Source organism: Falco biarmicus, unplaced genomic scaffold, assembly GCF_023638135.1.
Source record: "Falco biarmicus isolate bFalBia1 unplaced genomic scaffold, bFalBia1.pri scaffold_27, whole genome shotgun sequence".
NCBI lineage: Eukaryota > Metazoa > Chordata > Aves > Falconiformes > Falconidae > Falco > Falco biarmicus.
The window spans coordinates 382,003-405,692 of record NW_026611833.1 but is presented as its reverse complement, the minus strand read 5'-3'; the positions used below and the strand labels follow the sequence as shown (position 1 = coordinate 405,692).

At 49.4% G+C, this 23,690-nt stretch overlaps 1 pseudogene; it reads right to left on the bottom strand.

Moving 5' to 3' along the window:
- Nucleotides 1-23,690, bottom strand: part of LOC130143368 (hydrocephalus-inducing protein homolog) — a 66,608-nt pseudogene that overhangs the window by 20,631 nt on the left and 22,287 nt on the right.

Below are 23,690 nucleotides of genomic sequence, written 5' to 3'. Positions count from 1 at the left end.
GGAACACAACACGTTTGTTCCAGCTGCTTTTTAACCGCCAGGGTACCAGGGTGCAGTGATTCTAGGGCTGAAACAAAAGCCTCTGGACCCTGACCTTTTTGACCCGGTGTTGCTTTCATGTGTCAAGGGCTGGATTTTCTGCATGAAGCCTCCCAGCTGGTCTCAAAGGGAGGTTGCCAAAACGCAGGGATCGGGGCTTTGTGGACAACATACACACCTTTCAGACCCCATCAAAACTATCCAGATTCTGCAAAAACTCCCACATTTAACTTACATCAAATAATGCGTGCACGTAACTGCCTGTGTTGCCAGAAATCCAGCAGGTGCACAAAGCTCACTGCTGCCCCAGGGGCCATCAGGATCCACCCCAACCCCAGCAAACCCCACTGCTCACCTCGTAGCTGGGGGCTGATGCAACAAAAACCTTCCCGATGTCCAGCTGGTCAAAGCTGAAGCGCAGCTGGGGCCCTGTGCCGCTCCCTTTGATGCGCAGGGGCAGCCTGGTCTCACGGCCTGGGGAGAGGTTGCCATGTCAGTACAGAATTCCTTCGGTTCGCCTGGATTTTCCAGGCAGCCTCAGAGCCAGTCCCTGACTCCGGGCTGGGTGGCACCAGCACTAGATGCTCCGCGAGAAGATACGGGACCCTTCTCTTCCCTCAGCAGATCAACTTTGCGGCTGGTTTCTAACTTCTGACGGAGCCCTTGGGCTGGTTTGTAACTTAGCAATCAGTTTGCACCCTGAGAAAGTGATGCTGCGTATAAAACATGATTTCTGAATTCCTTCCCATGCACTTAAATGAGCTTTGAAATCCATTCAGAGAAGGCACAAAGCTCACAAAACAGAGCCGGAGAGAAAAATCTGCTGTCTGTATCGCTGCAATCGGAGACGACCGCACAGGAGCTGAGAAGTATGAGCCCAAGCAAGGCAGAGCAGCCTGCTGACAGCGATACCCCAGCAGCCTGCTGACAGCGACACGCGCACCCGAGCGCTGCCTCAAGCAGGCAGAGCATCTCAGCCACCACCTGCGCCTAACGTAGGGCTCTGTACCGGGGTGCTCCAGGGCTCACCGCCTGCAGCAGCGCCTTGTTAAGACGGGGCTTTACGGTTTCCAGAGAGCAGCACTCACCTGTTCCCACCATCAAACCAAGAGCTCAGCTTTGTAAAGACGCCCCACCTGAAGCATACTGAGCAGTTACGGAAAACCAGCCTCCTCGCTACTGAAACCAGATAAGCTCTAAGTGTACTGCTAACACACATATCCCTTGCTGCAAAGGCAACTGAGACCACAAGGCTTACAGCTGAACTCCAGGATGCTGATTTTCTTCCTTAAGTCTGCTAAGATGGCATAGTGCAGGATCTTTCAGTCTGAAGCCTTTCTTGAACCACTGGAGCAGCCTAAAGTGCCTGAATTCTAGCTCAGATTTTGGCTTAGGTCACCCTGCTGTTATAGATTTGCTAATAAGTTAAGATTGATTGACTTTATTTGATTGATTATTTGATTTTATAAAATCAATCATGTAATAGAAATATAAGAGGATGGGGAAATGTTATAGATTTGCTAATAAGTTAAGATTGATTGACTTTATTTGATTGATTATTTGATTTTATAAAATCAATCATGTAATAGAAATATAAGAGGATAAGAAAATATATTTTAATGAAACTTATAGTTATAGTAAAAAGCGGCTATAAAAAATCCTCTGTACAGCCCCGTACCAAGGCCGGAGGAATCGGTCAGAATCACCTAGTAGGAATGTTTAGAACTTAGATAACAGACTTAAGATTTGAGATGATTGTTCATATGTAACCTAGGAGGATGTACTAAAATGTCAAAATGAGAATTTATGTGAACTGGGAAGAGTCGAGTGAAGCAACCCATAGTTGCCGGCCAAGAAACAGTTACCTTAAGTGGCAGGTAATTCTGGCAGGGGGAGATCGAGACCACCGACTCACATACCACCTACCCAAATCGTACCCCAGACCCATTTCCGGACCTTTCTAACCTTTATTGCGCAGAATCGGATATGGGAGGAGAGTATGTTAATGATTTATGGGAAATCTTATGATTATGCATGAATATTTAATGAATATGTATGAATGAGTTCTATATAAGGTGTATGATTTTGAACCATGGTGTGTGTCGATCGTGAGGGGACTCACTCACGCACCCGGCCGTCCATAAAGAAATGTCTGCTTATCTACATCACATTGGTGTCGATAAGTTCTTCATTCCAAGATTTCGGTAACACTGCCATCCCATTCTACTCTTGTACGGAAAGCGAGTAGCACAAGGAGCAGAAGATAGCCCCAGAAGTTGTACACAACCGTCACTGTGGCTTTTGTGCAAAACTATTCCTCTATCCTTTGAGCTCCTTTTGTGTGACACCCACCATTAACTAAAGCTTAGGGACTGAAAGTTGATTCCTTTTTTTATAAAAGTCTGCTGCTTAGTCATTCCAGAATGTCCAAACCAACTTCTTATTGCAAAGAGCAGCCCACGTGTGACTAGACCACAACTCGGAAAAAACCCTCCTGGAACAGCCTTTTCAGTGATCGCTGACTTTGGGCTTGCAACCGTGGCACGGGGATGTTTGATCACGTCCAAAGCCAGAAAGGAAGAGCTAGGGAGCTTTTGCTGAATTCAGTGGTTTTTCAGTGGATCCAGCCAAAGCCCAGCTGACAGCAGAGATGAGTTACACTTCACAGCTCAGGCACGCATCAGAGGGCTGTGTACTTCTATTGCACAGACACCCGAAAAGAGGCAGTACTGGGTGCTTGTGTTACCGATTAGTTAATAAGTTAAAATCGATTGATTCTATTTGATTAATTAATTGATTTTATAAAATCATTTAATAGAATTGAAATGTAGAAGGTTAAGGAAAAAATTATAGGAAACTTGCATCTACGCAATAAGAGACGTTATGGAATCTTTTGTACGTCTTGTACCAAGGCTAGAAGAAGGGCCTGGAACTATTGTAATAACTCTAGGGTTGGAAGGTTCCATTGTATTTAACCAGTCTTCTGTACGCAGAGGTGCATTGAAATGTCAGAATATGAGATTAATGGGAACTGGGGAGAGTCGACTGGAACAGCTTGTGGTTACCTGCCAAGAAACCATGAACTTTAGTAAAAGGTAATTCCGGCAGGGGGAGAACGCGACCACCGACTCACACACCACCTACCCAAATCGTACCCCAGACCCATTTCTAGACCTTTCTAAGCTTTGCTGCGCATAATCGGATATAGGACGAGAGTATGTAAATGATTTACGGGAAATGTTATGATTATGTATGAATATTTAATGAATATGTATGAATAAGTTCTATATATGGAATCTGATTTTGGGACCTGGTGTGCGTTGACCGTGAGAGGACTCGCTCACGCACCCGGCCGGCAATAAAGAAGTGTCTGCTTATCTGCATCACATTGGTGTCGATAAGTTCTTCATTCCGAGATTTCGGTAACACTTGCTGTTCAGAAGGTTTTTCCATCTTGCATCACATGTGGCCTAATTTTCATTAAAAACTTGATGTTCTAAACCATCAAGGCTCTTAGGAAATGACAAAGATTTCCGAGGGACAAGTTTTGCCCATAATCATGGGTGAGGCATGTCCCACGGCCACTATCATCAAAAAAAATCAGTGGCCATTCTTTCCCTTCTGCAGCAGGCCCTCAGCCTCTCCTGGAAGGTCTGCGGAAGCTATCCTTTCTTCTGCCCCTACATTGATGCTGGAACTTTAGGAAACCCTGGGAGTTTTACGCTCTCTCCTTCCAGGTGAACCTCAGAGAGTGCTCTCCTGAAAGGAGGACGAGCAGACTAAAATACAGACCGTTCAGGACAGCCGAGAGAAAAAGAAAGAAAAAAGAGAGTATGTCCCGCTCCTCGCCAGCAGCTGGGGCTTCCAGGAGCACCCAGCCGCTGGCCAAGGCCTGGGTGCCCCAGGCTGGGACCGTGTGATGCTCCCACCACAGCATGTCCCAGAGCACATGGACCAGGGCATGGAGGGGCCGCAGCCTCCTTGTCCTCAGTCCCAAAGCCACACCTGGTTCTGTGGAGTGAGAATTCGGATCTCAGTCGGGTTAACACCTTGGCACATCATGGAGGGATTACAACTCGGCATTCAAAGAAACAGGGGTGTGGGTGGCCCAACAGCACAGAACTGTTTCCCAAGTCCCTAACTTCTGCTGCTTTCTGGCACTCATTTTTTTGCCCACGGAACGTCCCCAGGTTTTGAGGTTGGTTTTGAACGTGATTCTCAACCAACCACATCAACACAGAGATCCAGTTTTACACGATGTAGGACACGGCAAGGTGAAGGAGGGATCAGCACTGAGGATTTTGCTTCTCCCTGCAAAAGCAGCTTAGAAATGGGTTTTGGAAGAAATCAGATGTAACCCAGTGCATTTCCATATCCAGAAAAAAACAACAAAAAAAGAATTTTAGGTGAATGAGCCCCCCCACCACGTGCTTCCTTCCAGCACTCACGAGCCATGGCTTTATTTGCATGAATAACTAAGAAAGTTCATTTTGAGCTTAAACAAAACAAATTTCAAACCACTTCTTAACTGCTGGCTTTGCAAGTTGCACAGTGCTGATGAGTTCTGTAAATCACCTGGTCCAGAAGCGTTCGGCTAAGCGATTTATGGAGGCAACTGCAAAAAAACACATGGAGGCCAGCCACTTCCCCATGGGGCTCGAGATCCAACTGCAATTTCACAGTGCTGCACTAGGGCAAAGCTTCTAAATATTCCCTGCAAGGGGCACACGCTGTCTGCAAATCGTCCTCCAAAGGGATCTGTGACTGGCATGCAAATGCACGAGGAAGGCAGTCACACTGCTCAGAGTCGTCAAGAAGCAAAATTAATGACTCCCTAGTTAAAGATCACTGGTTTCTTCTTTAAACTCTTTTTGCACCCTGGGACAGTCTCCACCCTGACGATACAGCGGCTCAGCTCTGTTTTGTGAGGGATGGGGGGTAGGTGACCTCCTTGAGGTCCTCTCCCAAGGGGCCCATGGAAGAGTTCAGATCTCCTGAGGGACCACGAGGGTTTTTTCAGAGCAGGCTCCTCTTTCTAAACACCGATCGCTTGCCCAGCTCTGTTTCCTGTAACTCCCAGGTTGCATGTAAGTAATTTTCCTATTTCTCTGCCACAACAACAACAAAAGCTCTCCAGGCACAACCCCTGGAGATCCCTGCAGCAAAGTGATGGACAGCCCCACCACCACAACAAAAATCCCAGGGCCAGGAGCACAACGCTGAGCCAGGATTCCCTTGGGAGCAACTTTTTAAATCAATCCTTTCCTTCCACAGCTCTAACAACTGCAGCTGGCGGCCAGGAAGGCGGTTTGTTAACACGAGCCCTCGTTAATTACTGTAGGTGGCATTTGCCAAGTAAACCCTGCACAATTACCGTATCAATAAAAAGCTGTTTCATGGCCTTTGTATCTGTCAGCTTGGAGCAGTAAGGAATGGCTCGAAGCAGCTGGGTTAGTGATCTCAGCACCCTCCAGAACGGGAGCCTGGCTGCTGGGGACCACGGGCCTCGCACCTCCTTCCTCTTAGATGGGGAAAACCAGAGCGTTCCCTGGATGGAAATCTGACAGGGGCCTCCCACTCTTGAAAACCACCTCAAGCAGCACCACACGGACGGAGAGGAAGGACAAGGTAACCTGAACCACGGAGCTTGCTGCAAGCATTCCCTGCCCCGTGCCAGCACAGCAAGGCCATCACCTCTGTAAGGGCAAAGGCAGCATAACTCGGTGGGTCAGTGATAACCGATCCTAGAAAAAGACCTGACAGCACTTCTGTCAGCCGGGAGGAGCATAAAGCTTGTCTAGCAGGCTGCTCGCACTCTGACTTCTGGGGAGGGTGCTCACCCTGCTGAGGGCAGCGAGCCCTGTAACACGCGACCCAGAGGAAGCAGAGACTTGAGCCACGAGGTGACGATTCCCACGCAGGGACAGCAGCACACGTGTGGCACGTTCACAGACACCCTGCGCTCAGCAGGGCTCAGCCACCTACGGTCTGGCAGCGCCTGGAGAGTGGGAGGTGACCCAGGGGCAGGGAGCACGATTCACTCAGCTCCTACCGCCTCAGGAGCCCGATGGTGCATCCACGTAATAAAGGCTCATCCTGGAGGTCTACAGGGGCTTAGTGCTCGTCCACCAAAGCTCTTCTGCTGTGTACCTTTCTGCCTTTACAAACACCTTGCAGCACAACGAATGCATGGTATGAAAGCTCGCTGCTTGGCTGCTCTGGGATCAGCGGTCGGAGCCACGCGCGCTAAGCCCTGGCTCTGCACAGACCAGCTGGGAGCCACAGGGACAGCGGGAAGGTGCTGGCACTGCCCTGCTGACCACCGGCTCTTCCTAGGAATTCCGTGGGAACCAACTGGGCTGGAAGAGTATTTGTGCCTCGCCTTTGCTGTGGGTAGCAGGAGGAGGAGAAAGGAGCTGTACCTGAGATGTCGCAGCAGACTGTTGATACACTCTGGCTTCTCGGGGTTTGAAGATCACGAAAATTTCAACTGAAGAATTTGGCCAGACATCTCCCTCCTAAGACAGGAGACAACAAACCATTTATCTTCAAACGTTACATTTCTTGTTTTCAACCACAGCCCTGTAAGCCTTTATTTAGAGCATCAGTGATGAGCAAGGAGCAAACAACACTTACAAAATGTGTAAGACTTTGGAAGCAGCTGTGAAAAAAATTAAGTCCCTTACCTTTACTAGCACCCGGTAAAGGCTTGCCTTTTTTTTTTTTTTTTTTTAATTAGGGCTATAATAAAGGACGTAAACTGGCTGGCTTCAGCATATCAAGGATCTCTTCAGAAGTGCCAGATGACCTAAAGAAAAGATACGGTTTCCCTCCAAACCTTCCCTTATATCCCTGTGTCACTACAGCCATGTGAACACGTTTTCTCAGATCAGAAGAGATTTAGCAAGTCAAATGGATTTTTCCATTCTTAGTTACATAACCCAATATATATAAATATAACCCAAACCGAACACCAAAATGGTGAACTTCCGCTGCACCAAAATCCAGCTTCAGCAAGAACCTGGGAGAACCCTGCAAGCGTAAATCTTCAAACAGCGAGGGAGGGGCGATGGGTCCCAGCAGGTGTTATTCCCAGCGGCCGAGGCCCCAGCGGGATGATTTGCCCCACACCACCGAGACCACGGTGATTGCTGCAGTGTTGCTGGCATCTCTCTGTACGCTGTATAACTCACCAGATGTCCTGCCATGCTCCAGGAAGCCAGTCAGTGGTGCAATAAGATCCTGGTAAGGGACATATCTCCCTACATCCAGGGTGCTGCTGGATCCCAAGGCACAGTCAGATGAGACTGCTCTAAGGCATCAGAGGAAACAAGCCTACGGACGAGCAACACAACCCATCCATTCATATGCACCCGCACAGCTCTCTGCAACAATCCTAACGCAGCATTATTGATGGAGCCTTGCACTCATATCCTCCCTCCCAAGAAAACCTGCACCAGCAGTTAATAGACTCAAACCTCTTGAGCTTCTGGCATGAAATCACCATTCTCCAGGATTCAACGTATTTGGACAGAAACTTCAGGCAGTACGTCCACAATCAGCTTCCCTGTATTGTCAGTGAAGCTGCACGCCAGACTGTTTGACTCAAAGGGAGAGGGCAAGAAGAAATCATCAGTTACACATTATTCTACTATTCTGTGGCTAAAAAAAAATTGTGAAGGACATGACCGTTTTTGGAAACCTTTGTCATTTCTCCCTTCATTACTGCTGTATGTCAGACCATAAAACTGGAAAATATTGTGACCTATTTCTCCTGGGAAATGAAAATAGGCTGTTGGAAAGGTTCCTCACATTCCTGCTACCCCATGGGGAAGAAAGAATTGCTGGTTAGAAGGATACACTTCACTACTCACCCTTGCGGGCTACTGCTACACAGGCGTACCAGCCCTAGGACACGGCAGGAGCCAGCGGTCTGCCGCGGCTAGCATATTCTCCGTAAGATGGCAGTTGAGTCAGATCATGGAAAACTACCGTGGATGCTTGCCAGGACAGAAATGCAACTATGCAGTGCTGTGAACGCGATATTGCAACACTGCTGGCTTAATGTCAGCCTCAGGCAGGCTGCAGCTGGCAGGTGGCATAAAATACAGACGGTGGATGTATGATGATCCAGCACAAAAACTCCTGCTGTTGTGCCCTGGCTTTGCTACAGCATATGCCAACGTGATACCCGAGGGGACGGCACACCATGACTCACCGCTACAGAAGTGACCTCAATAAGGAGACCAACCATAAATAGATGCAGATCCTATTTCCCCTCCCTCAGCCCCTAAATAATGTGAATCTCCTCGACCTCCACCAGCCTGAAAAGGAAAAAGCTGGTCTTGGAAAGTGGGGCACCACCAACTGTCGGCCTGCTTTGTTTGGTGGAGGGAGAAGGTGATCCATGGAAAGGAAATCACTGCTCAAAGCACACCAAAACCCCCAAAGGCAGAGCTGGCAACACAAGTACTGAAGTGACTCCCCAAAGTGCATCCTGTTAGTTCAGGGCACTCAGGGAAAAGGCAACGCCAAAGCCAGTATCTGCCCCTTCCCACAAATAACCGAACCCACAGCGAGCGGAGGGATGGACCATAGCTCCCACTGGAGATGGCGCCTTCTGCCAAAAACCAAAGTGCTCTGCAGTCCCCTCTCATTTGGATGGGGACCAGCCGGGCACCTCAGCTGAGGTGGACGTTTGCAGGAACAAATATCGCTGTTATCTCCTGGCCCAACCTCTGCACCAACAGCAGTAGCACTTGCGTAACCTGCACATCTTGAAGACCACCTCCATCGGCTCAGAGCTGACACGTGGCACTGAGGAGTCGCTACCAGGCAATGACAAGACAGTGATGACTTGTCAAGGTAAGAGCAATGATTACAAATCCTTTTCCTCCCTTTCCTCTGGTTTCCATTTCCAAGGAGTCAGCTCCCACGTGTCTGTACTGTGACTTACAGCTAAGCTGTGGTGGGGAAGGTGCAGCAAAAAGCAAGGACTTTGTCCTTTGAGAGCCACCTGGGCTTCTACCACAGATGCCTCTGCTGACATACCATGCGTCTTTGCAAAAATAAATCAACTTTGAGACGCACTCAGGAAGTCAGAGTTACAGAACAGCTTGTTTCCCACAGGCTTGGACGGCTGCTCAAAACGTTCATGGTCACAGGCTGACTGCAAAACCGCTCCTCCTCTTTTCTCTTATTATTTTCATCAGCAAGTTAACCTTATACAGGCCGAAATAGCCTGCTGCAGCTTCCACTGAGAGCAACCCCTGGCAGCTAACGGCCCGCTTACACAGCAAAGCTGCTGCACAAACCCTGCAAAGCCACCCTGCCCAGAGAGCCTTTCCAAGGCTATCGTCCCTCCAGCGGCCTCCTAACCTCCAGCCACTTGTTCCAAGGGTTTGATTCTTTCTATAGGGTGCTCCCAGGCACCACAGGTGATAGGTGGGAAGAGCAGCCGCCACTTTTGGCCAGAAGGTCTGAGGCAGCAAGGTCCCAGCTCTGGTGGGGCCCCTCCAGCAGATTTACACGGCGCTGCAAGAAGGGTCTCTGTCCACGCTACAAGTTACGGGACTCTCACCGGGGAGAAGGTTGTGGAAGTCAGCAGCAGTGGATTTTTAGATTTTACATTTGATAGGAAAAAAGACTAACATTTGATGTGAAGACACCCGTACGCCAGGGGGGAAGACAGACATCAGCAAAACTATGAATGTGAAACCCATTGTTCCATAAATCATGGAATTAATGGAAATCTAAAGACTGATAATGCTGAACCAGCCAGGAGGGGAACGACTCCTGTAGTATCCCACTTACACCCAGTCCTAAGCAAACTGTAACATCAACACAGCCATTCAGGAAAGGTTTCCACTCAAGGCGTGACGCCAGGCTACACTCTGGGTCCGTACAGCGCTACACGGAGCACCAGGACTCAGGGGGCAGCCAGGCTGCTGGACCTCACCCTAATGCACTTCAGGAGCCCAAGAGCAGGTTAAGCTCGTTATGGAGACCTAGCCCAGTTGTAATGAAGCAGGAGCCCTGGGACATGCTCCAAAACCAGCTGGCACACCTCAGGCGATCGGCTCCTGCTCTCTGCAATACCCCTGCTGCTCTGACACAGGCTCTTGGTCCCATCATGCTGCTCTCAGCTGCAGTGGTGTGAAACTGCAGCTGTGCTCACATGGGGGGCTCTCAGCCTCATTCGGGCTACAGGAGTAACCGAGAAGAGAACAAGATCCCCTTCCTTAAAAAAAAAAATAGTTTCACCTACTATAAAAGAAAGAAGAGGCTTGGATTATTCTAGCGTTTGCAACAGGATGAGAAGGGATTTTGCATTGCTCAGGCAGCAGGCATTCTTCATCTCAGACCATGCAAATACTCAGAGTCAGGGCTCTGTTTCATTGAAGGACATGAGGTTTTGATTGCGCAAACACAAAAGCCAAAAGTTTTCTCCAAGTCTGCAGTGAAACTCAAAAAGTTCATTTAAAGCTGCCAGCCTTGCGTGCAGGCTCACAGACGATGCTGGGAGGGAGAGTCACACATGGTATAAATCCAGATTATATGAAGGGATTGGTCTTTCCGTGATTAAACGGGCTGAACTTGGCCTCCTTTCCATAGAGGACCTTTTCATTCTTCAACAGGTGAACTAATGCCCATGGTTAATCCCCATACGCTACGTGTAAGGCCTGCCCTTATATATAATAATCAGTACCCCTGAACACTGTAAGGACACTTATGAAGTGCCCTTAATTTATAGCCCTTGCAGCAGAGCTCAGCTTTAGGCAGGCTCTCGCCGCCTGCCAGGAGCTCACTGTTTAGAAACGCTTTTTGCAACAACCTCTCCCAGCCTCACTAGAAACCTCATGTCTTCCCTCTCGGCACATCAAGACGCTGATGCGGGTATCTGCCAAGTGACCTCATTCAGGGAGGAGGAGGAGGAGGAAGAGAGGTTCTCAGCTATCACTTACCACCGGCTCAATGGCAAAAATATCACTGGAGAAAAGCATAGAGTCTTCTCGCACCTTTGCCCTCTGGTTCTGGAAGGCACGGGAGAGAAGGGCAAGGCGTTCTTGGAGCGTGGGGTCCATTGCACACTGCTTGAGAAAAGAATCCCTCTCATTCTCCTCCTGCTTCTGCAGCCTGCGACAGCGCCTGCAGCCATGGGGAGACACAAACCAAGCAGATCATTTAATAAACAACATATCTGCAGAGACTGTCGTGTAAGCGCAGGAGCAGCAACGCACTGGGGGAGGAACAGCAGGAGCAGCTCAGCAAGGGGCTGACCCCAAGCCACGGGGTCCCAAGCAGATCAGGTTATCACTTGTTCGCTGGCATGGCAGGTAGTTTTACGCCACACTCACGAGCTAAGAGGAGGTTTTTGAAAGCTAGCAGCCCTCAGGAGAGCCTCCTGGCTCAAAGCTACTGCCACGACTAATGGACAACCCACCAACACCCTCAGATGGCTTTTCCTCCCGTAGAGGTGCTCGGGGAGATGGATGAAGATGAAGGAGCACACACTGCAGTGCTTCACTGGCAAGGGCAGAGCAGCTGGGATTCAGCTGCAGGTTACCAGCATCACTCTTTTTTACCTTCCCTTTTGGACTGGCAGGGATAAGCAAACTAGATCTGCTCCACTGCCTACACTGCCATCCAGCAGAGGATCCCAGAGCATTTGAAAAGCCAACTCACGGACTTTCAGGCATTGCATCACTTCAGTGAAATTAATGGGTTTATATGCATGAAGACAGAGGCCCCGAGAGGTGAAGGGACTTTGCCTAGCATCACCCAATAACGAAGGCAGGACCAGCATCTCTGAATGCAAACCCTTACATCCAGCCTTGAACCACTTCAACATTCTTCTCTTTTTGGCCTTCTCCACAGAGCTTTGACACAGGTCACCTCTCCCTCACTCGGTAGTTGTAGCAGCAATCATTCTAGTGTTTAAAGCTCGCAACCGAGAGGTGAGAAGGGAGCACTGCTGCAGAGCACTTGCTTCCCAGCTGGCACGTGGATGTGCCCCCTTCACGCTCCAGTCCCCTGGCCACCAAGGACCAGCAGGTGACTACTCGAGGGGGATGAGGGGAAGGCTCCATACACAGCACATCAGGGCAACGTGGTATAAACAGGACCGCAATCACCACCCAGCTAAATTCCAATACGTTTAGAAAGGAAACACAGCCATGGACATTACTAGCAGCACGCAGACAGAGCCTCGGGCAAATGCTGTCACCAGTGCCAAAAATACTTTCTTTGGCTTGCTCCCTGTGGAGTGTCATGAGAAATGTTTTTCCACGGCTGACCTACAGCGCTGTGCATGAGGGGGGCTTCCAGGCACAGAGATGAGCAACCCTCAACTAAGCCTTCATCAACAGACAATAATTCCATTGTTGAATCCCAGAAAGTCCTGCAGGAGGGAGACAGAGCAAACCCCTGGGTAGACCTTGTGATGATCCAGGTCTTTTGGGGTGACAGCCAAGCGCAGGGTGCTGAACTGCCTCCTCCCATCGTAAAAGTCCTCTCTGCTCTGACATCTCAAAAGCTTCTGCTACAGCAGGACAGTGGCCTCGGAGCTATGACCACCCCTAAGACTGCAAGTAAGGAAGAACAAAGCACTCTGCTCAGAGTATAGAACACGAGCTGGCATAAGATCAAGTGCCATTGGAAAAAAAATGGGTTGAAGTTAACTGTGGGGAAACCTGGTTGCTTCTGAGGGGAGAGAGGATCACTCAGGGTCCCATCTGAGATAGGCAGGTGGGAAGAGATGCTAAAAGAATGGCGCAGGGACGTACTAAGAGAAGGTCATGAGACTTTTTCTGTTAACACACTGATCTTGCACAGAAGTCACACACTGCGCAATTAAAAACAGAGAAGAGTGGAAAACCAGTTTTGGCCTTCAAGGCATTTCTGACCTAATTACACTGAACTTTATTTGCTCAGAAGCCCTTAAAAAGTGCTCCAGTTGAAGGCAGTTTCCTGACCAGCTCTGGGTTCAGACTAACTCCTATACACCTACAGCCATTCAACTCCGAGAAGTCACACAAGGACTCCCTAAATCACCCCAGCTTCTAAGTGTCATTCCCAGTGCATCCCCTTGGGCTAGAAGTGTTTCCCTGCTGCCCCAAACGGAATTTCAAAGCTTCAGAGACACCCTGTGGAGAGCCTGCCCCACCTCTCAGCACCACGAAGACACAGGTGCTGACGCCCAAAGGCACTTCCAAGTCCTGTGCTGCCCTGCCTTCCCCGCAGAACCCTCCACCTCCGAACTCTCCCCAGCCCCAGAGAAGGGGCAGGGATACCTCGTTGTGCTGGAAGCCAGGACAGCACAAGGCAATTCAGCATCCTACAGCCGGATGGCCTCAACGTTCGGGGCCAGCAAAGCACCCTGCCCTGCGCACTACTGGACAAGAAGGCTGAAGAAGGTTGCCATCTTATCAAAGCTGGAGGGGAAGAAACTGCAGTGAATATCACAGCAGGTACGCTGCCTGCAGCTGTTAGGTGCTACCGCTCAACGCAGTCCCAGGTAAGGAGTGCCGACACCTTCCTCAGCCTCACAGACCCTCTGCGAGCCCGGGGACCTGGCCTCACGGACTTAGGGCTCCCACAGATGGCAATTTGCTCTCCGAGGAAATGTGACCTTTCCTCCCCAAAACATGAGCTGGAACATGGATGGAACCGGAATGGGAAGCACTGAGCTCCATTACCCTGAAGCCCAGGGACACACACCCTGATGTCATGGATGGTTTACTTGTCCTACGCCATTCAAAAAAGCACCAACATCCCTCTGAGGCCGTACGTTAGTTTTACCCTTGGGCAGCATGTCTTACTGAAATGAATCTTCCCAACGAACCTCAGGTTCTCCTGATCCTCCTCTTCTTGACTAACAAAAGCCTTCCACTGGAGTGGGCTATGACTTTACTCCGATTGTGGATGACCACGGATCTGTGGTTTGACAGCATGATGTAGGTCTTCCCAGCTGTCAAGGAGTTCCTGTCTAGCCTGATGTTGACATCTTCAACTACTGCAAAATGAACTCCACGAAAACTATCATGATCTCCCTGTCTAAACCCATGGCCAGGTGGGTCTTGAAATAATGGGTATAGTTCTGATCTTAAAAACCAGACTGAAGCCTTTGAAATTTCTGCCCTTCTCCAAAGTACAGAGCAGCTTCTATACGAAGACTGAACAGGATTCCTCAACCTAGAAACCACACAGGAGATAGGTAGGTTTGTAGAAGTATGAATGGCCTGGGAAAAAGTGAACGAGGAAAAAGTTGTCACAATTTGTTGTAAAACAGGAACCCGAGGGCCTGAAATGGTATTAGTTAAAATGAGAGAAAAGTAGTTCTAGTACTTTTCCAAGGAATATTCCTTCCTTTGGAACGTACTGCCATAGGTGCCTACAGACGCTCATCGCTATAAATCCACAAAGCAACTGGACAAAGGCTTGGAAGGTAAAACCATCAGAAGCGATTAAACAAAGACGTGAATAAAGCCTCCAGCACAGAAAAATGCTGCCTCCAAGGCCCACGAGGGAGAAAGCATATGCACTGCCTGCTTCTACACGCTTTGCTAAGCATCCCCTACCGCTGCTCTCCTGGAGAGCACTTACACTCCCGGCTGCAGGCACCGAGGACGCTTCTGAAGGCTGGAGGGCTTTGCCGGAGCACCTTCTACCACAGAGAGAAGGATCTGGCATCGTGCTGACTGTGTAAACCCACAAACCTCCCGGTACAGACGAGAGCGTGCGGATGCCAGCGAGCCAGGGGGGAGCAGCAGGTCTTTCTGCCAGGCAGATAAACTGACACAGCAGAGCTGTCAGGCTTGGCCCAGGGCAGCTGCAGGCTTCATGGCCTGGGTGCCAAATTGGATGTGACATTTATTTAAGACTCTTGATGGTTTAATATATAAGTCTGGAGGAAAAGAAAAAAACAACAACAAAACAATCTCTGTACTGTACCAGCAATGTAGCCCTAGGTATTTCACTTGATGGGGTAATGTCCGTGGGTCTGTGCTTTGGGACGCTTTGCTGCCATGGAAGCACATTTACTGAATCCAGACGTACCTGCCCTATCGTTACTTACACAACACGATGATCTTATTACAGGCTGTCAGCTCTCTCATTCTTACATGCTTTTGACATATTTCCCAGAGACAGCAGGACACAGCTCACTCTGCAACCTGAACAAAGCAACACCTGAACTTGAAATTAAAAGAGAGGCTTCTTACACAGCAGTAGAGCAGGTGCTTTGGGCTGTGCACTCCTGAGCGATGCTCTCTGAGACAGCGGGAACACCACCGTGTTTTATTCCAGCATCCATCTGCATGGCTATGGCCACCGGTATCTTAGCACATCATGGTAACTTTTAACTATCTGAAAGTAAGAAACCCAGCACTGGGTCATCCTCTGGGGGGCCTGTTGTGCAGGAGGAGAGGGAATTTACAGAAGAGCTAAAATATCTTTCTGAATATTAAGCAAACCCTTGAACAAGATTTCAAAACAAATTTCAGGTTTTATGAAGAATGCGTTCCCAGCATTCAACAGCCAGTACCTTCCTCCATCGATTACTGCTCTAAATATTAGGAAGCTGGTAGCCAGATGGATTAGACTGAAGAGAAACAAAACAGCACTCTGCTGCCTTTCGTCCTCACTGTAATATTCTCCTTCTATCCCTGTAACTCCCTCCTCGCTGAATTTGGATTTTAAACCTTTTTAGGAGTGCATGACAGTCAGGTTCAGAATATTTGGGTAACAGGGAAAGCAAGTTTAAGTTAATTTGCCCAGTTTGTCAGAAAACTATGCCTGGCTCTCACCTCTTCTAAAAGAGACAGGTCCTGCTGCTTTTTCACTGAAAATACAAGCAAGCAACGAAAGCCGAGCTCTTCACTCAGAAGAGTGTCATTGTACCCCCACATCAATCCCCTGAGCAGTTCTTTTGCTCCTGCTGCTATCACGATACCCAACTGCCTCACCATCGCCAGCATATTCTGGGTTTTCAAACAGCATGCAAAGGTCTGCTGGTACCACTTCACCACCGGAGAAGGGAGTCACTTCACCAGGCTAACGATCTCTGGAAAGCGAGAGGAGTCCCCTGCGGCGGGATCCAGCCCTCCCCACCATATGCTTTTGGCTGCACCTCCCACAGAGCTACCTCGGTCAGAGCCAGGAGCGCTGCTCTGAGCTGTTTTGCTGTCAGGAAGCTAATGGCATCACCTACAAAGTGTGCTGGGTCTCTGACAAAGGCCACCTGTCAGTCCCCACGCTCGTATTTCCAGCACTAGAGCAAAACACAGGGCAGTGACAGTCATTTTTAAGTGCTTCTCTGAGGCAGTGCTCATGAGCTACCTTCAGACATCATTAAAACCATCGTGCTAGTTACTCCAGCCCTAGGAGCAGCTTGTTTATAAACCTCACCATTAAATAACTGCTGCCAACACAGGGGTTTCTACAGGACCATTGCCCAGGCTACAACAAAGCTCAGGGCACCCTAATCATCACTGCTGCCACAGCTGATGCTGTCAACAGCTAAAGCCCCCAGCAAAGCCCCCTCTGAGCCCATGCAGCCCATCGCAAGGAAAGGATCTGCTACCCCAGAGCACTGCAAGCCACCGTGAGACAACAGATGGGCAGGAAAAGGGAGATGGAGAGCAATGACCAGCCACAGCGTCTACGGGACAGGTCGCAGGCTCTTCAGACGGCTCTCCTGCACTTAGGAGTCACCTTGCTTTCCACCAGGCTCCTTGCTGTGCATCCTCCTGTAATGGAGCACCCAAAGTATTCCCCATTACCTCCTCCGCACCGTGCTTAGGAAGGGCTGTTGGCTTTCTTACAGGATGAAATACTCCAGCGCAGGAATATCTGGGAGCCAGCACAGAGCCTTTGTGCTGCCCAGTGTGAAGGAGCCTCGCAGAAGGGACTGAAAGGACAATGAAACTGTTGGATAACACAAGACAGCGCTGCCGCATATCCAGGATGCCGTGGGCTATTTTTAATCATTATTGGTACTACAGCCATGATACGCTGGGGTTGCTGATCACTGAAACACTGCTTTTGGCCCACGGGGAAAGACAGGGCAGGAACCTTCCTTCTGATTGCCTGGCAAAGACATGCTTAATACGCCACTTCATAAATCAATCACCCCTCAAGCTACTCTTCTGCTTCTCAGCAAACGCTGATTGATCCACCAGGAAAGGAGACTAATGAATGGTCAGTTCTGCCCCGAAACGCATCCAGGGTTCATGGCACCTAAGAACATACTAGTGATTTCCACTGATGATAGAAGAGACAAGCTGCAGTCCAGGATGCCCTGCAAAGAGATGAAAACTACATTCTCCCAGAAATCCTTCACAGGCTAAGAACAGGATAGGCGGCGTCACATGGAAGTCTGCCTCTGGGGATGAACAAAAGAGCCAAAAGGAGACTTTTAACTCCAAATAACCCTCCGAGCACCCACCCCCAAGCCGTGCTCATGCAGTCAACGCCACGGGTTGCTTTAGCAGCATTTTTGTCAGAAGGGGTGTTACATAGTTTGGGAGATATAAAGCCATGACTAACAAAAAAAAAGATCAAGCAAATGAAGCACAAACTTAATTCCTCTTCTTCTACCCTCAAAGCGACAGACCATCAGCTTTGAAACAGAAGGCCCTAGAGAGGGGCGAAGGCCATACTCTGTTTGCAAGAAATTTAACAACCTTATCTAAAACAGTATATATAAAGAAAAATCATTGTTACAAGCAGTTGTGGAAAAGGGGAACAAAGACAGGAAACAGTTGTTAACTGTTAGCTGATCTGACATAAAGGAACACTTTGGAGACCAATTATACTCACCCATCAATCTAATTGATTTGAACCATAAAAGCCTATATAACCAATTATTTGTATAACGTATTAGTTACCAGTCCTCAGTCCGTTGCAGCACTGCTACGATTAAGATGCAAAGTCAACATATAATTGCACAAACTCCTATTTACACCTTTTTTTGCCTACAGTATATGCCACCCTGCACTCGCTTTGAAGCAGACGTACAAGAACATAAAAGTCCAACAGAAACTAGCCAATCCTGCTGGGAATTCTCACAAGTGAAGGAAGAAAAGCACAACATGCACTCACGACCTGAGGCAAGCAGAAAGGAAAATCCCTTTGCAAAGTTCTTAAATGCCTGGCAGTCCAAGGAAAAGCTAGAGCAGCCTCTTGTAATAACCACGGTGTCAGAGCCTGGCTTACACCTCAGGATAACACGGGAAACAAGATCTTTAAAAACTCACCAAACAAAACAAGTTTGTCTGCATCTGCTAGCACTAAACACAAACGGAAATAATTACATCAGTTCACGCACTACAGTAAAGCTTTGGAGCCAAGAGAGGCTGCTGCTTAGGGAAGCAGAAGGTTTCCCCACCTCCCAGCACTGGTAAGAAGCCACTACCAGCCTGCCTGGTGTTGAAGGATCGGAGAATTGCACGGCAATGAAGAGCTACAGACCTGACCACCAGTGGCACACAGTGGTGGCCACCAGAAGCTATGGGGCTGTTGCCGTGAATTTAGCTCGATAGGAACCGAACACACTGCGACATCAGAGCCCCTGTGAACGCTCACACCAGACCAAGGTTAAAACCAGAAATGGTTTTGGCATTCCCACCCTGGTACCCTGCACGACACAGGCACAGCTCAGGTCAAGATGCAGCGAGGCAGAGGGTTTGCTCAGGCAAGTCCTGAGCCTCCTCCGCTCCAGCTGGAGTCAGCACAAACCGCGAGGGCTCAGCAACCTGAGTGATCTCAGGAACGTGAAACGCAACACAGCAAGGGCTGAACTTCAGCTAAACCCTGCTGCCTATCCACATCCATCCGTGGGTTTGCAGAGAGAAAAGACAAAGAAAAAGGCTTGATCTAGAGGCTAAGTCAATAGGATTTTCATTTTGTTTTCAAACAAATTCCTGGAAGCTACTGATGGTAGTGCCAGCCTGGCAAGATGACAAGACCTTCGGTAGAAAGGGGGTTCTTAAAGGAAAGAGAAGAGAGGCATGCAGAGGTGGTTGTCTTCTCCAAAGTCTGCACAAAACCACAGACTAATATCACAGCGAGGTAATGTTTTACTCTTGCGAGTAGCTGAGATGCCCACAGGTGATGGCACATCCATGCTGCCGTTACTTGTTCAGCCTCAAACATCAATAAACACGTAGGGCTGGGATTTAATGAGCTTCCTGCGTGTGTACAGTGGCCACTAACACACCGCCAAGCCCTTGCAGAGGTGGCCTCATTTACCAAAGTAAGCTGATTCAGCTAAGCCCAGCATCAATTTCAGCTGAAGAAAGGGATTCAGCATCCCAACACACCGACATTCCCGGCTGGGAACCCCATGCTGATCTGTGCAGGAGCTGAGCAGTCAGCAACGCCCCTGACAATTCCCCTCGGCCCATTTGCAACGCGATGCAGCCCCTACCACAGTTTCCCACCGCGGCCGAGATGCACAGGCTGTGCTTGCCCTGCTGCCAGACGAGCACACCCGGTTCTGTAGTTACCGTCATCTTCACCAAACCCAAATGGCTCTAACACACCACATCAAACTCTCTGTCGTGCCACAGGTGACTGAAGAGCTCCACATCAGCTCCCTAATTAATCGTGTTTCATATGCCTTGATTTTTCCTGTGATCTCATGCCTCATTTTCCCCCATTTGTGATGAAACCTCGGTGCTTTCTCAAGCTGGCGGTTATCACTCACAGCTCCAGAGGCTGCTGCAGCACAGAGAAGCTGCCTGTGGTTAGACCGAGAAGGGCAGAGGCACCTCAGGGCAGTGGCTCGGGCCATCCTGCGTAGGGCAGACGACCCAGATCCTCTTCTGACATCCCCTGCCACCCTGAGCATTGCTGCCGCACTAAATACAGTGATCCCCAGCCAGTTCTTCCAGATCTACCCAAGAAATTCTTTTGTTATTATTTTTTATGCTTACGTTGCCCTAAGGAGATCTTGTCTATCGTGCAAGTGTTGGTGCTGGCTTAGAGGAAGGGGAAGATCTGAGGCCAGCTCATCACGCTTACTGACCAACCCAAACCACACATCCCAGTAGCTCTCCGGTGCTCAGTACCAAACCCCCCTGCAGCAGCCCCCCGCGTGCGGGCAGCCTAAGCAGCAGCTGCTGGCCAGCCTTTGGGACTGGGGGGGGGTGGCGGGACCCTGCCAGGGAGGAGACGGCTCCGGCAGGGCTTGCTTCTCCACGCTGCAGGCTGGAATCACCACCCCTGACGCGTTCGACAAACACACAGATGTGGTGCTTCGGGACACGGTTTAGTGGTGGGCTTGGCAATCCGGGGTTAAGTTGGACTTGGTCATCTTCAAGGTCTTTTCCAACCTCCATCATTCTATGATTCTACGAGGCTGCTGGCATCTGCCCCACGCCTAGCAAGCAGCAATGGGGAGGAAACGGTGCTGGGGACCCCCTGCTTCCAGGGCCAGGCAGCAAAGCTCAGCGGCGGGGGAACAAGGCAGCCAGACCCCTCCCTGACCCAGGGCAAGGCAAGCTCTGCTCCACATCCAGCTCCCCGCGTGCTGCACTGAAGAAGCCTATTTAGCTGCTCCCTCCTGCCATATAGGAATAACCTGAATCTGGCACAGAGCAAGTTTTGCTGCCCAGGGCTCAGGAGGGGAGACATGCCTTCACCCACTTCCTATGGGGACAGGAACTGAGCCAGCGCAGGAAAACTCACTCTGATCAACAACCACGGAGCCAGAATCAGACCCTGCTCGCACTTTCTACCTGCCCTTGAAGTAAGCAATTGAGGAGCCGAGGCTGAACTCCCCCATCTGTGCCCTGGGCGTGCAGAACCACAAAGGATGCTCTGAGCCTGGGTCTGCCATCCACAGCAAACAAGCCAAGATTTGCTTTAGCACAGCTCCTGCTCAGCAGCTGTCAGCCCTCCTGCAAGCTGTGTGGGAAGTTGAGGGAAAACAGGGTATTCATCTGCCAAACACCTAGACGGTTCCTCAGCAGGCTTTTAGCACAAGGCTGGAGGCTTCCAGCAGGACTAAAACCACCGAGAACTACTCCTGAGCCACACACGTTACCTCTCTTCTGGGGAAACCGCTTTTTGGGGCTCTGAACCAAGGGGAGACAGAAGAGTAATGGAATAGGCAGTTCTGCTTGAGGGCTGCCTCCTCTTGGGTATGCTGTCTCCTAAAATACTCCTATGGGCATGGGTTCTGATCTCCCCCCTCAAAGAGGGTGAGATCCTGCCCCACGCTTTTGCTTCTGCATTAGACTCACAGAGCTACTGAAAGAGAGCCATCTGCATCACTACTTTTATTACTGACAGCAATAAAAGCATCTCAATATATAGCGTCCGTCAGCCACGCACAAGCTCAGTGGTGCTTTGCTAATTACTGAAGTTTTCTGTGCTGACAAAGAGATGCCAAGGGATGCAGCAACCGATGGGGAAAAACTGCACAGAGGAATTTCAATACCGCACCACAGATCCCCTGGGCTAGAAGCGTGTTGTAGCGCCTTGCCACAAGGGCCAGTGGGCACTGCTGGCACCCACATACAGGCACAGGATCTGGTCCTACACCTTGAAGACCACCCATCATACTATACTAGTACTCGTTGGAGACAGGAGCCTAATGTGAGTCAGCATTTAGGGAGCTCTGAGTAGAGAAGCAATTCTCCTTCCACAACTCCAAGCATCTCACCGGCACCTCCTGTCTCTGGCAGCCTTCTTCACCTGCATGGAGCACCTGCCGTAGACGTTATTGTTTCTGGATGGCACTGGACTGGTGGATTTGCTTTGCACCTCTGGCACACCTCTGGGAACCCGTCATGCATCTCCTCAGCCACGTGTCCCTGAGCAAAGCTCACCTTCCCACACCAAGCTGGTGCTACGCTGCCAGGTTGCAATAAATGTTGTTACTGCAGCAAACTGGGTTTGGTGTAAAATCAGCAGCACTCAGGGCAAGCAGCTTGGGCGTCATCTCACTTGAGCAGGACTTGACAGCTGAAAGAATATCAAAACTTCATGAATACTGACTTGGTTGAGACTAGGACTTACCTCCATAAACTTATTTTCCCACATCCACACGGTCCACACAGGGTGGGCTGAACGTCATCTGGGAAAGGCCAAGTGACCGACAGGACTTTCAGTGGTATTGAAACCTTTTCCAAAGCTGTACGAGTGCTTCGCACGCAGGTTTCAGAAACCCTTTCAAGTACCATAATCTGATGTTAAGGTGCTGGACAGGGATATGCTGGAGCCCAGAACATCCCAAGTCACCCTCATTTCAGTACGAGCTGGGATTTTTCACACCCAGACACATGTACACAGGCGAAAAGGAGGAGTTTAGGCATGTAAAGCACTGAAGGACAAGTTTTCATTGTAAATCATTACGCTCATAGCAGCAAACATTTTCTCCACACTCATCCATAAATTTGTAGCAACAGAACCGCCACCACACACACAGTCTATCCAGGGGACAGTACCTGTGCTCCTAACCAGCCCAAAAGACACACAATTTAAATCAACCAAATCATACACTAAGGGAAAAATTGTGACTTGTTCACATGGAAGAGCTCCATGCTTGCTTAAGCAATGCTAGGGACAGATCTGACCCAGCTTCAGCAGAAATTTAAGCAATGTTCACCTGATCCTGCGTAAGTCACCCTAAGAAGGGTGTGATCCATTGAGAACGACTGCTGCCTGCGAGCAAGTCAGTACTGATACACAGCCAAGCGAGGGAAACGCCTCCCAACACCTTAAACTGCTGTTTTGCTCTTAGCACTTCTGCTTCTTAATAAACACTCTGTTGGTGGCTCTGAAAGAGCAACCCGGCTGCTTTCTGTACGCGCGTCACAGGGAGCCTGCCGTGGTGCCGGACACATTAGCCAGGGCTCGCCACGCGAGGTCAGGGAACGCTGTCTGGTGCTCTGCACTACTCCTGCAATAAGCTCTGCACCACACCTCGAAAGACTGATTGATTAAACGTTTCTGCTTCACTTTAGCAATTCATCTCAGCAGCCTTTCACTTACCTGTACGCTTCAAAGCTAGAGAGATAATCCCTTCATTATCCCCTTGCTCTCCTTCGCAATTGGTAGTTTATTTCAAAATAACTGCAACATTGTACTGGCAGGCAGGAATGAAATCCTGGGTTCATCTCCCAGGGAGCTGCACGTGTTCCTGGGAAAACACCCATCTCAGAGCCAGCAGAGAGTTTATCCCCATGGCCTACCCACACAAATCACTTTTGCAAAGATTGACTATGGGGGAACCAGCTGTTTCAGTAAGAACAAGACTCTCAGGTTTTTCAAAGCAAGCCACAAAGATCCTGGCCCTAATTATTCGCTCACTCTGTTCCGTCACAAAGTATAAACCCTACGGCCCTAATCTCCACTGTCACTGCTCATCTGCCCCAGAGAAATTCTAGCCCTCTGAATTTTATCCTATAGATTCTGTATAGGCATACAAATAAGGCACGTTTTTGTGCTTCCCTAGCTGATATTTCAGTCACCCGTCCTAGAAACTGTCACCCAAAACAATAAGCTCCTCTGAGTGAGCATCAACCATTCTCCGTGAATATGTCAATAACTGAAAAACATTAGACAAAGCTGAAATAAGTCGTAAGGCTACATAAGTGTTTGGAAGATACAGGAGCATTTGTAACTTCCACAAACCCAAGACA